The sequence below is a fragment of the Leptodactylus fuscus genome, chromosome 1, assembly GCF_031893055.1.
Source record: "Leptodactylus fuscus isolate aLepFus1 chromosome 1, aLepFus1.hap2, whole genome shotgun sequence".
Lineage (NCBI taxonomy): Eukaryota > Metazoa > Chordata > Amphibia > Anura > Leptodactylidae > Leptodactylus > Leptodactylus fuscus.
This window is the reverse complement of record NC_134265.1, coordinates 86,762,118-86,779,666: the sequence shown is the minus strand read 5'-3', so window position 1 is coordinate 86,779,666 and position 17,549 is coordinate 86,762,118. Positions and strand designations below refer to the sequence as shown.

Genomic DNA, 17,549 nt, shown 5'->3' with positions numbered 1-17,549 from the left:
GCTCTAAATTTTGGTCTTAACAAGGTTCTCCTTCTTTGTCCATAGCACGGTGCTCCCACTCATTGCTAGTTCTAGAAGTGCATCCTGTCTTACTACTGGTTTCTAGTGCCCACCATGGTTTCCGTTTTTATTCCTGGACCCCATCACGGCTTCTTCTTATTTTCAGTTTTCATCATTTCTCTCTCTAACGTTTTTGATCCCTTGCATGCTAGCATTGTTCTACCTCTCACTCCAGGTCCCTTGCATGGTGTCCACTCTCATTCCTATTGTTCAGCATTGCCCTCCTTCTTCTTCCTGGTCCCACTTCATTCCCTTCTTTATCATACTTATATTTCATTGACCAAATTCTGGACATTCAAGACCTGACCTGAAGCAATGCACCAAAATACCCCTAAAATACATGAATGTTGGAGTAGTTTTTACATAAACCCCTTTTTTTCCCTAGATTACCCCAGAAAAATTTGGACTGTTAGCATGTGCTTCTATACAATAATAATACCCTCCTCTGTGTAACATCCAGTGATGAAGTCACATTAGTTCACCAAACAATATAATGTCTCCTTTGTGCCCCCACAAAGTATAGTGCCCTCTGTAGTGCTTTCACATGCTATAATGCTCAATTGGTGTCCCCATGTAGTATAATTCCCCCTTAGTTCTCCCTACACCGTTTATTGCTGCCTTCATGACCGCCACATAGTACAATGCCCTACTACATAGGGTAATGCCGTATAGTATGACCCGCACAGGGTAATGCCCTTTAGTATGACCCGCACAGTGTAATTCCCTTTAGTATGACCTGCACAGCATAACACACCATTAGTGCTCCCACATAAAATAATGCCACTTTAGTGCCCTCACACAAAATGAGCCCCCCTTAGCTCTTACTATCTCTCGTCGACTGTCATAATGCACAGCAATGAGGCAGGGATCTAGAAAGCTGGTCGCCAGACCATGGTCCACCATGTGAGTACCCTTCTCTATACCATATATAAGATACTGGCAATATTGAGAATTGGAAATGTTCTATGCCTTCGTGATTTGACAGTATATGATGATTTGCTATAATAGACACCATTTTATTCTACTACTACTACGGTAGATATGATGCTACAGAGGGGCTAACCTTTGCTAAGTTAGCAATATTTCTTGAGCTCCTCTAATGCATACAGTTGTGTTGGACAGGGTTAGTAACATAACATATAAGTGTGTCCCAAGTAGTTTAACTGCAATCCTTTTTGATGAAGTGTCAAAATAGCAGCTATTTGGCAATAGACTTATGTAACAAGGATAAAAATGGTTTAAAAAAGTTTTGAATTAATTGAAAATGGAGTCTTTAAAACATTTTCCCTAAAAAAAAATCATATAGGTTTCCTGCAAGGTTGTCCATTCTGAAGCTAGTACTGTTTTCGTGCTATATGTTATTTTTGGGATGCATTTTGCAACGTTTTTACAGCTCATTCTAAAAAATATTGGTAAGAAATGCAAAACCACTTGTAAAACATGAAAAACAATCTGTATTTAAAGGAGAGAAAGTAGTGCATTTCATTAAGACTATTAGAGAAGACAAAGTGTTAACTTGACCTTTTCTATGGTGGTTTTAATAGGGTAAAATAAGCCATCTAAATGCCACTATTGTCCAAATGAATCTGCTGAGTGGCATTGCCATGCAGCCAGGACAACTGGAAGAGTGTGTGACAAGTCCTCCAGTTATGTTACTGATGCACACATTACACCTCATTAGTACAGCACTGGAAACATCCGTCACATTTGTATGCAAGAAATAATAGCGCTGTTTAATAGACAGCTGCAGCTGCTTTCGTGTATAAACACTGGATACAAGCGCAGCACTGTCCCTCTTGTAGAACATAGGTGCAGGTTACAACCAACACAGCCATGAGTGTCAATATTTTCCATTATTAATTAGCGCATAGAAAGCTGTCTCTATTCATTATTGTCTAGTGGCGGACTCTTATTTAGAGAGAACTGGAGCTCAAGAACTTCGGTAACTCAAGATGACCAGATCACACTCATTGGTACTAGAAGGCACTTGAAGTTTAGGGTGAGATTACAACACTAGAGGTAAAATCTTGAAAATTAAGAAATATGATAAAAGAGAAATCCAATGACAAATATTTAGGGATATTGATTGATATTGACCCCAAACGACAAATAGACACACAAGATTATACAATGACTCTATACATTTACTTGAATGCTAACTTTATAGGTCCAAGCTCCATCCACATGTTAAAGGACACGACTGTCGACGGCTCATAAAGTCTTATGTTTATGTAATGACAGTCACCTCTATTACAAAAGTGTCTGACCTCTGCATAAGCAATACCGCCCCTGCTACCTCTTGTGTAACCCCCTCTACCTCATAGATTGTAAGCTCTTGCGAGCAGGGCCCTCAGTCCCATTGTGTGAAATGACTTTCTTTGTAATGTATATTTCTGTCTGTATTTGAACCCTACAAATTGTACAGCGCTGCGGAATATGTTGGCGCTATATAAATAAAATTTATTATTATTATATTATTATGAATGGGGCGGTTCAAGAATATGGAGCTGAGCTGAAGTAGCGACACTTGGTCACTACACAGGGAACAGAATTAACTACTTCTGGGCCTGTGTTGTGTATGGTACAAACCCTTACTCACATCCTTAGGCCTGGATCACATCCTCGTTTGGGGATTCCATTCCCCTCTCCGCATGAAATATGCAGAGAGAAAAGTCCTGCAAGCAGCATTTTTGTCTCTGCATTTTTTGTGCGAAAACCAAGCGGGAACCGCATGGACCCTATTATAGTTTATGGGTTCTGCGTGTTTCCTAAGGTATCCACTTTTTTTATGTGTATAACGGAAACCCATGCACAAATGTGAACCTGGCCTTACTCCCCGGATCATGAAAAGTGTGCTCAAATTAATCCTGTACCGCTTGTTTGCCCAAGTGAAACTTCTACTATGATAGGGACTCAAACCAGGACAAACTGAAATAGGTAAAAGTATTTTGGGAAAATGGTCATTTTTATGACCATAATTCTACCTGGAGAGAAAGTCTCAAGGATTATCTAACAGTTTGTGAGTTTTCTAAAGCAGCCGGGGCAAAGTGTGGAGTAAGAAGGAATGATAGAAATACTCAGATATTTAATTGAGTGGTCTTTTCAGGTATAGGAGAAGGAGGATTTAAAGAAGGCAAGGTGGTCAGGAGGAATATTAAGTGGAAGCATTTCTGATTTAGCTGTGTTCCATCCTGAAACAAAACTGTATCGATCAAGTGTGGTTTGTAATTTTGTAATTTAGGCTACCATCAGATTGGTCAGATTGAGAATAATGTCATCTGCAAATAGATATTTTAAATGATTTTTCTTGTACCAACAGATTTTGGGTATCTGGATATTCCAAACATGGGGTGCCTTTCGTTCAATACAAGAGAGTGGGCATCCCCGTCTAGTTTCATTTTTAACAGTGAGAAAAGGGGAGTGAGCATACAGGAGTCTCAGTGAGGTCTAAGGGGGAAACGTGGAGGCTACTCTAGCCTTGCATAAAGGGTCCCTGAAAGTCATGGTGACTATCAAAGGTTTTTATGTATCTAAATGTAGCACTAGACCCTCCACTTCCCCCCACTGGCAACATAAATTCAGTCGATGACCATGCTGGTGTTATCTCCAGCTTGGCTGGAACTGACAGAATCAACCTGATTCACTAACTGGGGCAGCCAACCACGCAAGCAGTTAGCTAGCAATTTATTAAAAATCTTAAGATCAATAAATGAGTTGTGGGGACGTTAGCTTGGTAGAAGCAGTGGTGCAGACTAGAGATGAATGAATAGTATTTGATTGAATAATAGTATTCGATTGAATACCTCCCCTGCATAGTTATTGGTGTACTCAGTCGAATACCATGTGGTAAAAATTCGATTCCCCTCCCACCTTCCCTGGCGCTTTTTTTTACAATAACTATGCAGGGGAGGTATTCGATCAAATTTACTCGCTCATCTCTAGTACAGACCCAAACAGTCATGACAGGGACACAAAATATGCAGCAAACTGGTTTATTTAGAAAAACAGGAAAATAAATAAAACTTGACTTCAGGCACCAAAATGAGCAAAACAAAAGACAACCTTAACTTTAGGCAAAAACAAAATTAAAAACCTGCTCGTCTGAGCAACTAACTAAACAGAACTGATAACCTAACTATACGTGTGGCTTATTGCCAGCCACACAAACAAAACAAGCGCAATAGTGTCTCACTGGACTCATGGTTACAGGACAGACCCATACACCTCCTTTCACTCCCTAGATCTGCACTGGAATGTAGGAGCTGCAGCCTTTTTCTGGCCCAGTAATGAGCCAAGGATCTACACCTGGGCTGAGGCCTACTCCAGATCCGCCCTGGACTACACATAGGTCAGAAACTTGGGGTTGATATATCTGGACTCCAGCACTCCTGTCACCTTCTCACAGGGTTAATAACTAGAACATTTTGTGGGGTATTTGCCCAGTTTGCCAACAACTGTAATATAGGATCCCAGGATAGCTTCTCCATGGAGAAATTTATTAAACAAGGTTACCATAGGGGAGAGATGAGGGTGTCTCTGTAACTCTTGTAGTATAAATAGTATTGGCCATCAGGGCCTTGGGTTTTGCTACTTGGGAAAGCTGATATCATGGAAGAGAACTTTTATGGAGAGAGTAGGTAAAGAGCAATAGGACAAATCATCCAGGATCTGATCTCGGTCTCTGGGGAGGCAAAACTGATTCTCCAAGTGACAGCTGTTGAAAACAGATAAGTCGGCAGGGACACTTCTTCCATGAGGTGACCAGAAATGATTATCTTAGGTGGCGCCTAATGGAATAAAGTGTGGTGCAGCATTTTCTTAATCGGCGCTTATGTACTGTTTTATTCCAATGGATAGCGAACAATAATTTTGACTGACCTGTCCATGCACCTGTCCAGGCCATCCTCCGTTGCAGCCTCTAGGTGGTACTGCTTTTGCATCACATCACTGAAGAGCAGCAGGACACTAGCATTCTCTAGAGGTGGAGTGGAGGGTAGCCTGCACAGGATCATGGACAGGTGAGTAAAATGTTTCAGCCGCTGTCTATTGCAATACAAAAGGTAGCGGCCGAACATAAACAGGGGGTGAGGGGTTAAAAAAAAAAAAAAAAGGTCATACACTATGGGTGGGCCATAAAAAGGGGTCATATACTTTGTGAGGGGAAAAAGGGGGTCATATACTGTGGAGAACCATAAGAAAAGTGTAAAAATATTGTGGGAGACAAAAAAGGGGAGTCATACTATGTGATGGGCTAAAAAAAATACTGTGTGGGTGGTGGTGGGGGGGCAGAAAAAAGAGGTTATATATCATGTGGGAGGCTAAAAAAGAGGTCATGTATTGTATGGCAGGCATGTCAAACTCAGGGTACCCCGAGGGCCACATGAGTAACAAGAGGTTGTTGCGAGGGCCGCACACAGCAGCTAATGGCTAGGGCCTAGAGGACTGATCACTAATACCATGAATCGCAAAAATCCGGCATTTCTATTGCAGGCTAGAGTAGCCTACAATAGAAAGTATAGAATGACAGGCTGGAGCCTCACAAGGCTCCCAGCTGCCATAAAAATGCACGCAGGCCCCAAATCTTGCTCCGGGTGCCTGCGATTGCCGGTAAAATGGCACCTCAGTTAAAGTTGGCAGACACCATTATTGTGTTGGAGTGCTGGGGGGGGGGTAGTGCTGGGGGAGGGGGCTTCTGGATGTCTGGCCCTTCCTTGGGCCTGAGGACTGTTTTTTCCCACCCACTTGCAATTCTTGCACTTGGGGGTTAATAGGAGCACTACAGACTGTAATGCTCCAATTAACCCCCAAGTGAAAGAATTACAAGGTGTGTGGGAAAAAAAACAGTCCTCAAGCCCAAGGAAGGGCCAGACAGACATCAAAAAGTCCCCCTCCCCCAGCACCCCAACCCTTATCCAGCACTCCAACCCCCCATCATCATAAATCTAGTATTTATCCCCTCTCTGTAGGATAGGGGTTAAATACTTGAAAAATCACAATTTCTTCTGCAGAAGCTTACCTGCTTCTGCTCTTCAGCCTGCGCAGACCGCCGCGTAGGACGCAGGCACACGTCGGGTGCGGGCCTGATTACGTGGCCACGTCACCCAGCGTGTGGGGAGGAGGGGCGGAGTGGAGGGAGCGGAGAGGAGGGAGGAGGGGGCAGAGCGGAGCAGGCAGAGAGCAGGCAGGGAAACCTGCTCTCTGCGAAGGGTGAGGGGCGGCCGCTGGTCGCAGCGCTGCATCCAGCAGGGCTGCCCCAATCCACTGCTTACTTTCCAAGTGCTGATCATGAGTTTTGTACATCTGCGGCCGCAGATATACCTGTAAAGGGCCGCATGCGGCCCTCGGGCCGCATGTTTGACATGCCTGTTGTATGGATAGATTTTTTTTTTTTTTGGGGGGGGAGGGCTGCCTTTATATAGTTCATGTCAGCTAGCACAGAGGCTAAGTTCACTTCCATCAGTGGGTTTGGTGAAATTAAGACCAATGAATGAATGCAAAACAGATGCACAATGGCCATTACAAAAGGATCGACTTGTCCGTTTTTCATGGCTGAAAAACAGTTACAGTCATGTGAATATCGCCTTAGTGCTTATCCATGGATCCATTTATATCTTCAATGTTCTATCCGTTGTTTTTATAGACAGAACATTGACTCATTTAAGTCTATGGGACAATGCACACATCTGTTATTTAAATGGATCAGTGCGTCCATTCTTTTTTTTGGAATCAGTGAAAAATATATGAAAAACAGATGAAACTCGGACATTAAAATCGGACACATGGTGAAAAATGGACATTCAAAAATAGATGCGTGCTCGAGCTTTCAATTATGTATTAGAAAAAAAGAGCAGACAGAACACTAAAGCTGGGACGGAAACGCCGTGGGAAAAATTGCGGCATTTACAGTACTCGCAAATACGAATCCCATGCTGACTTTGCACGGAAAAAAAAAATTGCAGCAAGTCAAGTTTCCGTTGCAGTTTTGAAAATCGCAGCATGTCAATTATATCTATGGAAACGTCAGCGGCTTTCCTGTAGATATAATTGTAACAGAAAGTCCGTGGAGAAAAACTCAGTGAACTTTCTGTTCAAAGCCCTGCGGGAAGAACCGCGATGCGTTCATGTTGCGGTTGTTCCCGCAGCGCTTTAGCGCAGCGTTTCTGGCCTGTGGGGCATTAGCCTAAAGATAAAAAAGGATGTGTGTCTTAGATTATTTTCTTTGTCAAATTTTCTAAAAAGTATACTCAGGTGGAGAACCCCTTTAAGAATCATACCTTTATATTTTTTTACTGCGAGACTAACATTCACCTGAATATATAGTTTTGATAAATTTCGCCTACTGTCAAGACTGGCATAAAACAGGAGGAAGCGTTCTACATTTCTAATTAACTTTACTTTAGTAAATGGGTAAAGCAAGGTTGTTTTCCTTGGATCCATATGTTTTATTATGCACCACTGCTTGCTCGGATTAGGTCAATATCATTACCCATACAAGCACATAATATAATGCTACTCTACAGATAATAACCAAAACGGCTGATGAAAGCTTTCAGTGTTTATGACATTACAGAATCATATTTTCTCAGTTACAAGAACCTTCGTCTGGATTGTTCTAATAAATAATTCATGTTTTCATTACATTGTCCTAACTAACAAACGGATTTGTGAACAATTGTTGTGTTAATTAGAGAGAAACATCTGGAAACAAGAATAGAGATGTACAAGAAAATCTATTTCTTATAGAAGCAGAGTGAAGGGAAATGGGCCGAGGAAGGACTAATGTAAGAAAATCATGTACAAGGTGGACAAAGTGAATGCACGTATTGAATTGAGCGCTCAAGTTTATTACTCATTTCTGGTTAGCGTGCTATAATTTAAAGGTTTGTTTCTCAATAATCTTTAAAACTTTGCTCATTCTCTTTGGAAACTGAAAGCCCATCAACCTTTGTGTTGACAAACCAGCCCCTTCCTTCTCTATGTACATCAGTGACAGTGCCTCTGTTTCCTATAGACGCCTCTATGACTCCTTATGTACAGACATATGACTCAGAACTTGCTTCTGTATGTGTATATATGTGTGTTTCTATTAGCCATAGTGGCAAGCCTTGTGCTTATCATGAGCATATGGTCACAGAGAGCTCTCATAAAAGATACACATATTATACAATAGGAGCATCTTTATTCACAGCATGCCTCTAGTTGTATGTGACAGGACTGTTGTAGACACTATGACTACTAGTCACACACACAATGCAGTATATTAGGCACTACTTCTTTATTAGTCTTTAAGGAACTGCAGACTTTGGCCCAGATTTACTGTTTTAGATATGACCTGACTAGAAACTATGATAAAGCTAACACATCTTTGGCGCAATGTAGCACATTTTTTCCCATATCATTTGGCTTAGAATTATTTGACATGCTTGACATGTAGCTGTGGATTGTCAGAAAAAGGGGGCATGGTTTAACTTGCCACGACATCTCAAAAATGTGCCAAAATAGTGTCGAAAATATTTTGACACAAAGTAAGCCTATTAAAGTCTAACTGCAAACTAGACAGTCTGTGGATGATAAATCTGGCAAATCTTCAATCAGTCACTGTGATAAATATGGCATATTTTCAGAGAGCCTGAGACTGTCTGTTTAACTATTAGTAAAAGATATGCAAATCTATTCTCCAGGATGTAATTAGGAGAACAGTGCCTCTGTATGCTGCCCTCTAGAGGGCAGCCTCCTTAACATCATGCATGGCTCAGTTAATAAGTCCACTATCATGATGTGGATTTAATTGCCAAATTAGTATTTCTATTCCAAAAGGAACAGATTCCCAGCTATGGACCGCACTGTTCCAGCCTATTGGGCCTCCTCAGCATAGTATAGGGATACTGATTTGGCAGAGTGAGAGACTATAGACCAGGGTCAGGGGATAATCATACACATTAGGGAGAGTGTGTGCCTACATAGGCAGTACGGAGACTTACAAGTCATTCCTGCTCCGCTAGGGATTCTGGGTATACTAGTTTAACTATTAGTAAATCTTGGCCTGTTTTTGTCTTCTGAGGATAAAAATAATTTGCAGTTTTACTACAGCTTGAGAGTGATCCAGTGTTGACATGGAGCCATAGTTTTAGGTCTTCGTAGATTTTCTTTCATATGATATAAGGTCGGTCGGAATTTCAATAACTGATTGAAATGTAATAATTAATAATCAAGTGCATTGTCATTTTTATGAAGAAGGATGGCAATAATTTAGGGTACATTCAATAATGTATGTTAAAGCATCAGGTCATTGGAGTAAATGTCGCCCAAATGTTAAGCAGTACACTGTTGTCTCTGTAACATTATGCTCTTCAGAAAAACCCTTGTGAAATGTGCAACTGGTCTGATTTAATAGACAGTGTTTTAGCATTGAGAATGACAAATTTTCTTAAGGAATTAAACCACATGAGAGACTATGATGTGTCACATATGGAAAATATGAAAACAGTCCAAGCAGCTAAACTTTTTTTGTATTTCAACAATTGACACAATAAAATTAGACCTGGCAAAGTAAATGGAACTGCTATAACCATACAGGGTTGCACCATCCATGAGGTGAGGTGATCCTCTAGCACTTTCACAGGACTGCAGTCTTCTCCTAGACTCTCCTGCATAGCCCTGGGAATATCTGTGTATGTGGGGAAAACTGTACAGAAGTGTGATCTATAGCATGAGTGCATAAGCTTCCCATCCATGGTTTTCTGTCTCCTTTGACTGCTAGGACTTTGAAGAGCACGTCATCTGATTATATAATATGACTAAAGGATCCCTGAGCCAAAAGAAGAAGTCAGGAAGAGAAGAATAGATTGGTTTAAATAAGGTGCGTCATGGAGCCAGTAGTTGGTGCTGCCTCGGCTCAGGGAGTGTTAGGTGAGTGGTCTGGCAGGCTTCCCCCACCAGCCTATGACAGCTAACATGCCTGGAGCCACTGGATCCACAGCATACCTGGCAATACCTTATTTTGCCCGCTCCATTCTAGCATCTACCGCCTATGTAAAAGTATTTGTGTGCTCAGCAAATGTATATGAGCTGTGTATGTGTGCTCTGTTTATTGTGTACAGTATGATTATCGTATGCCTTTATATAGATGTTGCACAGTACTGCTTCTATTGCCCTGTATTTACAGCCAATGAACAGTACAGCAGTATTTCTATTGTCTGGATATACAGACACTGCACATTACCACTGCCACTTCTTTTCTCTTGTCTGCTGGTTGTAACGTTCAGTATCTACTCAACAATGCATTTTGTGGGGATAAAAATTGCAAAGATAGGAGGTCAGAGATCAGATAAAGAGAGATAATGAAAAATAATGAGAATATGGATATTAGTGCAGATTAGTGTATTTCATAAAGAGGAGAAGAGATACGCTACATTTAAATAAAATTCACAAATGATAAACTGATAGACTCCTATCTCTCTCCCTAAATTCTCTTTCTAAGTAGTGTTAGGCAGGGAAAACCAGACAGCAGGAGGGACATAGCTATTGAAGATGAGCAGATTGTAATGAAGTGGATTAGATTCGAATATTCCAAATTGTTTGGTTCTTAGCAAAACTGAACAATTTGGGATTCACATCAGATAAGCTAAAATGGCTGCTGCAAATAGATGATAGTGGGACCAATAGAATTCAATAGAATAGAATTCAAATAGAATTCAAGGCAGTGGGGCCTTCATTCATAGTGAGACCACCATGGATAACGTTGGCAATTTCAATTCAGTGGCAATGTACCTGCTCTGGCGCAAAATTAAAATGGGCCAATCACTATTGAATTTCATAGGGGCCATGGCTCTCCTTAGCCCCTGATTAGCCCATTTTAAATTTTGCACCAGAGCAGGTACGTTCAAATTCAAATGTCTACACATAGCAGGGCCACCACCGGCAATAGCGGGCAATATACTGCAGTACAAGTACAGGTACAAGTGATAATTTTTTTTCAAATTTTAATTGAAATTTTAATCCAGTGCAGAGAGAATGCAACACTACCTGCTGGCATATTGTTCTGCATGATATTTGCATATACATAGTGCTGTAATTCTTCTGCATTTGTCCAAACATTGCACTGTTACACTTTGTGGATATACTTGCTTAAACAAATAAGGCGAGGTATTTTTACATATATATAATGGAGGAATCCCACTTGTATGTTTAATTGTTGAATTACATTGTTATGTGTTTATATATGTAATGTGCTGGAATAGCCAGGGGTATTGCTCTAGCAAGCCCCTAACCCATTCAGGAATCATTGAGGCATAAGATGTGGGAGATGTGGCTGGAAACTGACCAAAGATATCTATAGGCACTCTCAGCTATGCCATGTGAAGATGGGGCAGCTCATTCCCCAGTTTTCCCAGACAAAGAAGAAGCATTTCTATCACCACCTCATAAAGAGGTAGCTTATCTGAATGAGCCAGGAGCACACATAAAGAAAAAGTGTAGCTGCCATGAGACTGTGTCACACTTTGAGGGTAGAAGCATCCGAACGTGTTTCACCCATGAAACACAGTCCGTGTGCCAGACAGATTTACCGGCTTGAACTTCGTGCTGGGAGCGGGACTCTTAGTGTAGTTATCTATGATGCTAGGAGTCTCTGCTTCCCAGCGACATACTGTCCCATATCAATTACTGTACAGGACTGTATGTCCCTGTGAGGTAGGGACTCGTAGCATCTTAGATAACTAGGATGCTAGGAATCCCACTCCCAGTACAAGCTTCAAGCCAGTAAGGGTAAGATCACGCAGGGTTTTTTGGATCGGAAACTGAAGCGGAGGCCACCTCAGGTTCCAATCCAAAAACCGGGTAGCTGCAACTCAATGTCGGTGCACTGCACTGGCATCCAGCCGCGCACTCCACTGTGAATAGGCCTAGTCTGGAGGAGGGAGTGTCATCAGGCCGAATCGCGAGGTGACTTGGCCTGAAGAATGAACATCTTGCTTCTTTTTTCCAGAAGCTGGAAGAAACGGCTCTCAGAAAAAAAGACCTGAGTGACTGCTATTGAGTTCAATGGGAGCCGTCTTTTTGGTCAGGGTTTTGAGGTGAATACGGCCTCAAAACCCTGACCAAAAAAAACCTGTGTGAACTTACCATAAATCTGCCAGACACACAGACCGTGTTTCACAGGTAAAACAAGGGCATGTGCTGCTACCCTGAAAGCCTGCAACACACTGGGTGTGCCCAGCCCATGGGAGAACCTCCAAGCTCCATGGAAACAAAAGGATTCTTATTCACATGTTTCTGTCTTTTCTCCATTTTATTTTACAAACTGTTTTGCTTGTTATGTTATTTTTATTTGTTAGAGAGAGAGAGAAGAGAGAGCACTTAACTCTTGGGTATTAAATGATTCAATTTAATGATGTTTCTTGTGTGCTCTATGAACCCTTTACCTATTTAATGTGTGTTTGCATCTGACTATTCGAGTCGTGTACATCTATGTGAGTGGGATTTCTGCTGAGCCCATTAAAAGTCAGTAGTGGTGGCACCATGTATCTGTGGTGCATGGACTATGATGGGGTGCAATCAGGGGTGAACCTGCCCCTCTCGCCGCCCGAAGCGAACGATAGAAAGCCGCCCCCCCACGGAGGAGGGGGCGTGGTGGGGCGGGGCTTAGTGAAGGGGCGGGGCTTAGCGCCGTTCGCAGGCAGAGAGCAGGCACGGAGAAGACCTGCTCTCTGCCTGAGCGTGAGGGGAGGCTGCCGGAGCAGCGCTGCTTCAGCGGCCTCCCCAATCCACCGCTCCGTGCTAAGCCAGTCCAGGACAGATTGTCCTGGACTGGCTTAGGTAATCAAAAATGCCGTCCTCCCTGGGGTCCTGCCATAGCGCCGCCTGAAGCGCTCGCTTCAGGTCGCCTCATGGGAGGTGCGGCGCTGGGTGAAATTTATCCTCCATTTAAAGCCTGAGTGAAGAGTGAGTGCAAGATTGAGTGAGTGGAGTGAATTAACCCCTGACAGCAGCATCCACATTGCATTCTTGGTTGAGTTGTACATAACAATGAATATTATATTTCTTTCCAAAAATAGCACCAAACCTGTTGTTACTTGCCAAACAAGGATAAAAAGCATGAATAATGAGAAAGAGTTATCAAGAAAAATGTACCAGAATTCTTGCGTAATTTGTAGTATTTTAGACCATTTTACAATTTGCATGGCAGAAGGCGTGGCTTTATAAAAAGACGTAATATCTTAATTTGTGACTCTATGGTGCAAAAATGCGCAGTTTTTGGAACATTTTTCTGGTGTAAACTAAGCCTACTATTAGGAAATGTAAAGTTAGATTAGCCAGTTTAATAGTACAGTAGATTTATCAAACAGCATCAGACACTGATAAATCTAGCAGAGTTTAAGACTGTCTAGTTTAAGCCTATACTGTCTATCTATTGATAAATGTGCCCCATTATGTTCTGTTGTGAAGTTAAAGAGCTTGAAAGGGATTGGATACAGTTCTAAGAGATGGATGAATTGGATCAAAATGAATCTCAGCTCTACTTATATTCCCTAATACGTTCTAACAAGTTTCATGTTATATTTCTGTTACCAACCATTCTGTGATTACGATCCCCATTTCTAAAAAGTTGGAACGTTGTATAAAATGTAATGTATTCTTGATTTCAATCACATATAACCATATTTTATTCACAGTAGAACATGCAAGACATATCACAAGTTAAAGGATAGGCAAACAGGGAAATATATATTGCAGATATGTAGGCCAGTGTTTGGTATAAGGACGAAGTTTCTCACCCAAAGCCAAAGTGTGGAGAGGGGTGGCTTTCACCACCTTAAATTCTCACCACTTTAGCACTACTGAACTAAGTGGAAGGAGTTTACTAACATATCTACACTGAAAGTCATGTATAGAGTTGATGCATCTTTAGTTTATGGCCAGATTTGTGCTAACGACGCGCCACAGTTGTTTCTGCACCTTGCATGCCCTATTTCCCAAAAGTGGGCCGAATGATCAAGAATTACATTTCTATAACTCACTCCAGAAAACTGGCATGAGTTATGGCTGAAATCTATGCCAGTCCCTAATTCTGTCGCACAGAACCTTCCAAGATGTGCCAGAAGCCTCTTAAGTCTAGTACATCTAGTAAATTCCCCCCATAGAGAATGGTTTTTGCATATTCTAAGGATGCCTAAAGGAATCTGGCTTATTTTAAGAATATTCTTCTTGACAGGACTCTGTCTACTATCTGTGTTTTGCTTGGTACATTTAAGATTTTCTTGTGTTGTTTCTGAAGAGAACAGCTGTGGGATTCAAGATTTAACAATGCATTCCTCTGCAAGATAAAACTGCTGAGATATCCCACTGGGACAACATGAGAAGACAGATGTCTCTAAAAATACAAATCCCACCAACTCTGATTAGGGGGCGCAAGCTAAAATAGCAGGCGATGATCAAGAGTCAGGATTATTTCAAGACAAGTAAATCTTAATACTCACATGTAATGGAAGTTTATACCTGGTAAAACATTTGAGAGACAGGTGCTTTACTCTATGCTGTAATGTTAACTGGAGATGGGCGGACTTCAAAAGATTTGTTTTGTTTCGAGTCGTTTGGTCCAAAGATTCGGTCCAAAGATTCGTTTCAGGTTGAATAAGGCCCGATTCACATCTGTGTTTTGGGCCATTCCATTCCCCTGGCCACATGAAATATGCACAGATAAAAGTCCTGCAGGCATCACTTTTCTCTTTGTATTTTTCATGCGGAAACCGAGCGGAAACCACACAGACCCCATTATAGTCTATGGGGTTCGTGGGTCTCCTTTGGTAACCACTTTTTTACGTGGTTAGGTTTCAGTTCACTCGGGGTAACACAAATACAGATGTAAACTGGGCCTAAGTTTGTCACAAGTCAGAATTTAAGGCTCAAGCACCACATTACAGAAGTACAACAGCTTTTTTTTTTTCTCCAAACCCTGCAGTGCCTACAGAAGACACTGGAAATATAAAGGGACCTCTTAAACTTTCTTCCTTTCTACCTTTAAACCATTCTGCTCATTTCAAACCACAGAAAAATCTGCAACAAAAAGGAGCTTTTCTGCAACATGTCGCCTTAGTCTTATTGGGTTTAAAACATAGTTTGTGTTTGCCTTTGTTGTAATGTAAAGTTATGTTAACATGAATGTGACATATATGTCTATGATAGGCAGTGGACACAATCTGCTAGTTTAACCATATAGTGCTCTGCAACGTTGTTAGACATTTAAATCCACCAAAAATTAGCCCATATTGTTTTCATTCACACACACATTTGGTTATATTGGAAAAATCCATGCTCTATACTATTGCCCCAGAATTCCATGGGGTCGCAGTTATCTGCTGGACCATAGGAATACTCTGAAATTATCTATCTATCTATCTATCTATCTATCTATCTATCTATCTATCTATCGAGAGAATACATATGTGTGATGCCTAGGGTCGTATCACCCATAAACTATATCCTAATACAATATGCAATTGTAATTGAGCCCTTCATATAAATGATTAGGTACTCCCAATCAGATTCTAGCCATTGTCACTTCATTTCCACTGTGCAAAATTACAGATGCCCGGCGGCCATGGTGCCTGCTCAGCTCCTGTGTTAGTGCTATATTTAAAGTCTCAATATCATTTTTGTGAGGTATTTCCAGCTGGTCACTGGTATTTGGTGCAGCATTATGGTATTTGGTATTGTTACGGATATTATGTGTGCTGTACTTTGGTAGGTGGACCTGTGTGCCAATGGTGAGGTTACTATGTGTATGGCACAATTACATTTTTTTTGGCAGGCCATGATAGTATTTCTTTGCTGGTAAGGCCTGGCATCATAACATTGACTGGTGAGGTCTAAGTATGGCACCACAGGGTGCCCAAGGCTCCCTGCACTGACAAAGGTTTCAGCTGTATCCAGTGTATACAGTGTGCTATAAATGTCTGAGATGGCAAAACTTCTTTAAAGCGACCCTCCATTCTGACTGTAGAGGGCTGTTTCCTTTAGTCTATTTGTAACATTTATCAAATAATCAGCTTTTTTTTTTCATTGAGGATATGAAATAATTTTTTCCCTTGCTTTGCTGTATATCAGCCTTCCACACCAGCATTCCTGGTGAACCTATATCTTGTCTTTAGAGGAGGCAAAGCTACAGTGGCAGCAGCCTAATCCAATGATAAGGCAGGGGTGTGTCTTAGACTACCCCAGACTCCCTAAATGCATTGTAGCTAATCTGATTATAGATCACAGCTGTGTCCTACTGGATGTACAGAGCAGCCAAGCAGAATAAATCGCATGCAGGCAACTACTATGGATACTGACTTACATTTTAGAACACATAACTAGAAAATCACCTTAAAGATTATGAATACGGAGTGGGGAAAGGTAATTCAGTCTTCATGTCATGAGACAGTCCCTTGAATTTGAATATTGAGTCCTTCTTATTTTGACTGAATTTCCAGATCTGTTATAGTGCAGGCTATAGTGGTATAGCCAGTTTTAGGAGTGAAGCTCTCTGCAACCACAGAGACACCAATAGAGACATTTCTGAGAAGGTCTAGACTCTGAGTCACAGAAATCATGTACAGTAGGTCCACAGGCAGAGAAGAGGCCTCAAAACTAGTGTCAGTTCAATAAGCAACAAATCTGAACCAGACAGTTCATGGCTGCACTACGGAGCAGAGAGTCTTCCAGAAAATGGATGTTCATTTAGGGAACCTCAGTCATGACTATAGGAAAAGAACGCATACATGTCCACCTATGCTCACATATTACGGTATATGGCCAAATAAAAATGTTCTGAAAACTGTCTAGTAAGACATAGCACTGCAGCCATTGAGTCACTATGGCACTCCAGTTTGTTGGTCTTCTACCAGATACACAGCACACAATAATAAATTAATAACATTAAGATCCACTTGTTACTATATTTTTCCCTTGATTTAAACTTTTCAAAGGATTTTGAGGTTATTGCACTGTGTATTTGCAAATGGTTGAGTGTCCTAAATATGCAATATAAGACCCACATTGAATGAAAAGCGGCGTTTCCTACTGCTTTTGGCTTTAACCCCTGAACATGTGGCTATGGATGCACGAACATTAACTAAACCAACGATGTTACTGCTCTTCGTGCGTACAGGGTTGTGTTGAAGTAGGGTTAGCAAATACTGGTTGTCAACAGTCACCCCATGTGTTTCCCATAAAGGGATGTCATGGGATTTGCATGCTCCCTTTGTTCATCAGATGTTCTTAATTTGCATCAATATGTGCTAAGTCTCTGATTGGGCAAACTCAGAAGAGTCCAAGGGAATTTCATGCCATTGTTCGGAGCAGCATGAACAGATTTGGAGACCTTCTTAATCACTGCTATATTTTCCATAACAGTAACCGGTTAGAATTAATGTGATACATTAGACCTTTGGTGTAAATTGTTTGTGTGATGGGATTAAATGAATAAATGAATGATGGCAACCACATTT

The 17,549-nt window shown here is 41.3% G+C and overlaps 1 protein-coding gene across 1 annotated transcript in view; it reads left to right on the top strand.

The window, feature by feature from the left end:
* Positions 1-17,549, top strand: part of SUSD2 (sushi domain containing 2) — a 132,890-nt gene that overhangs the window by 96,662 nt on the left and 18,679 nt on the right. The window lies entirely within an intron of this gene.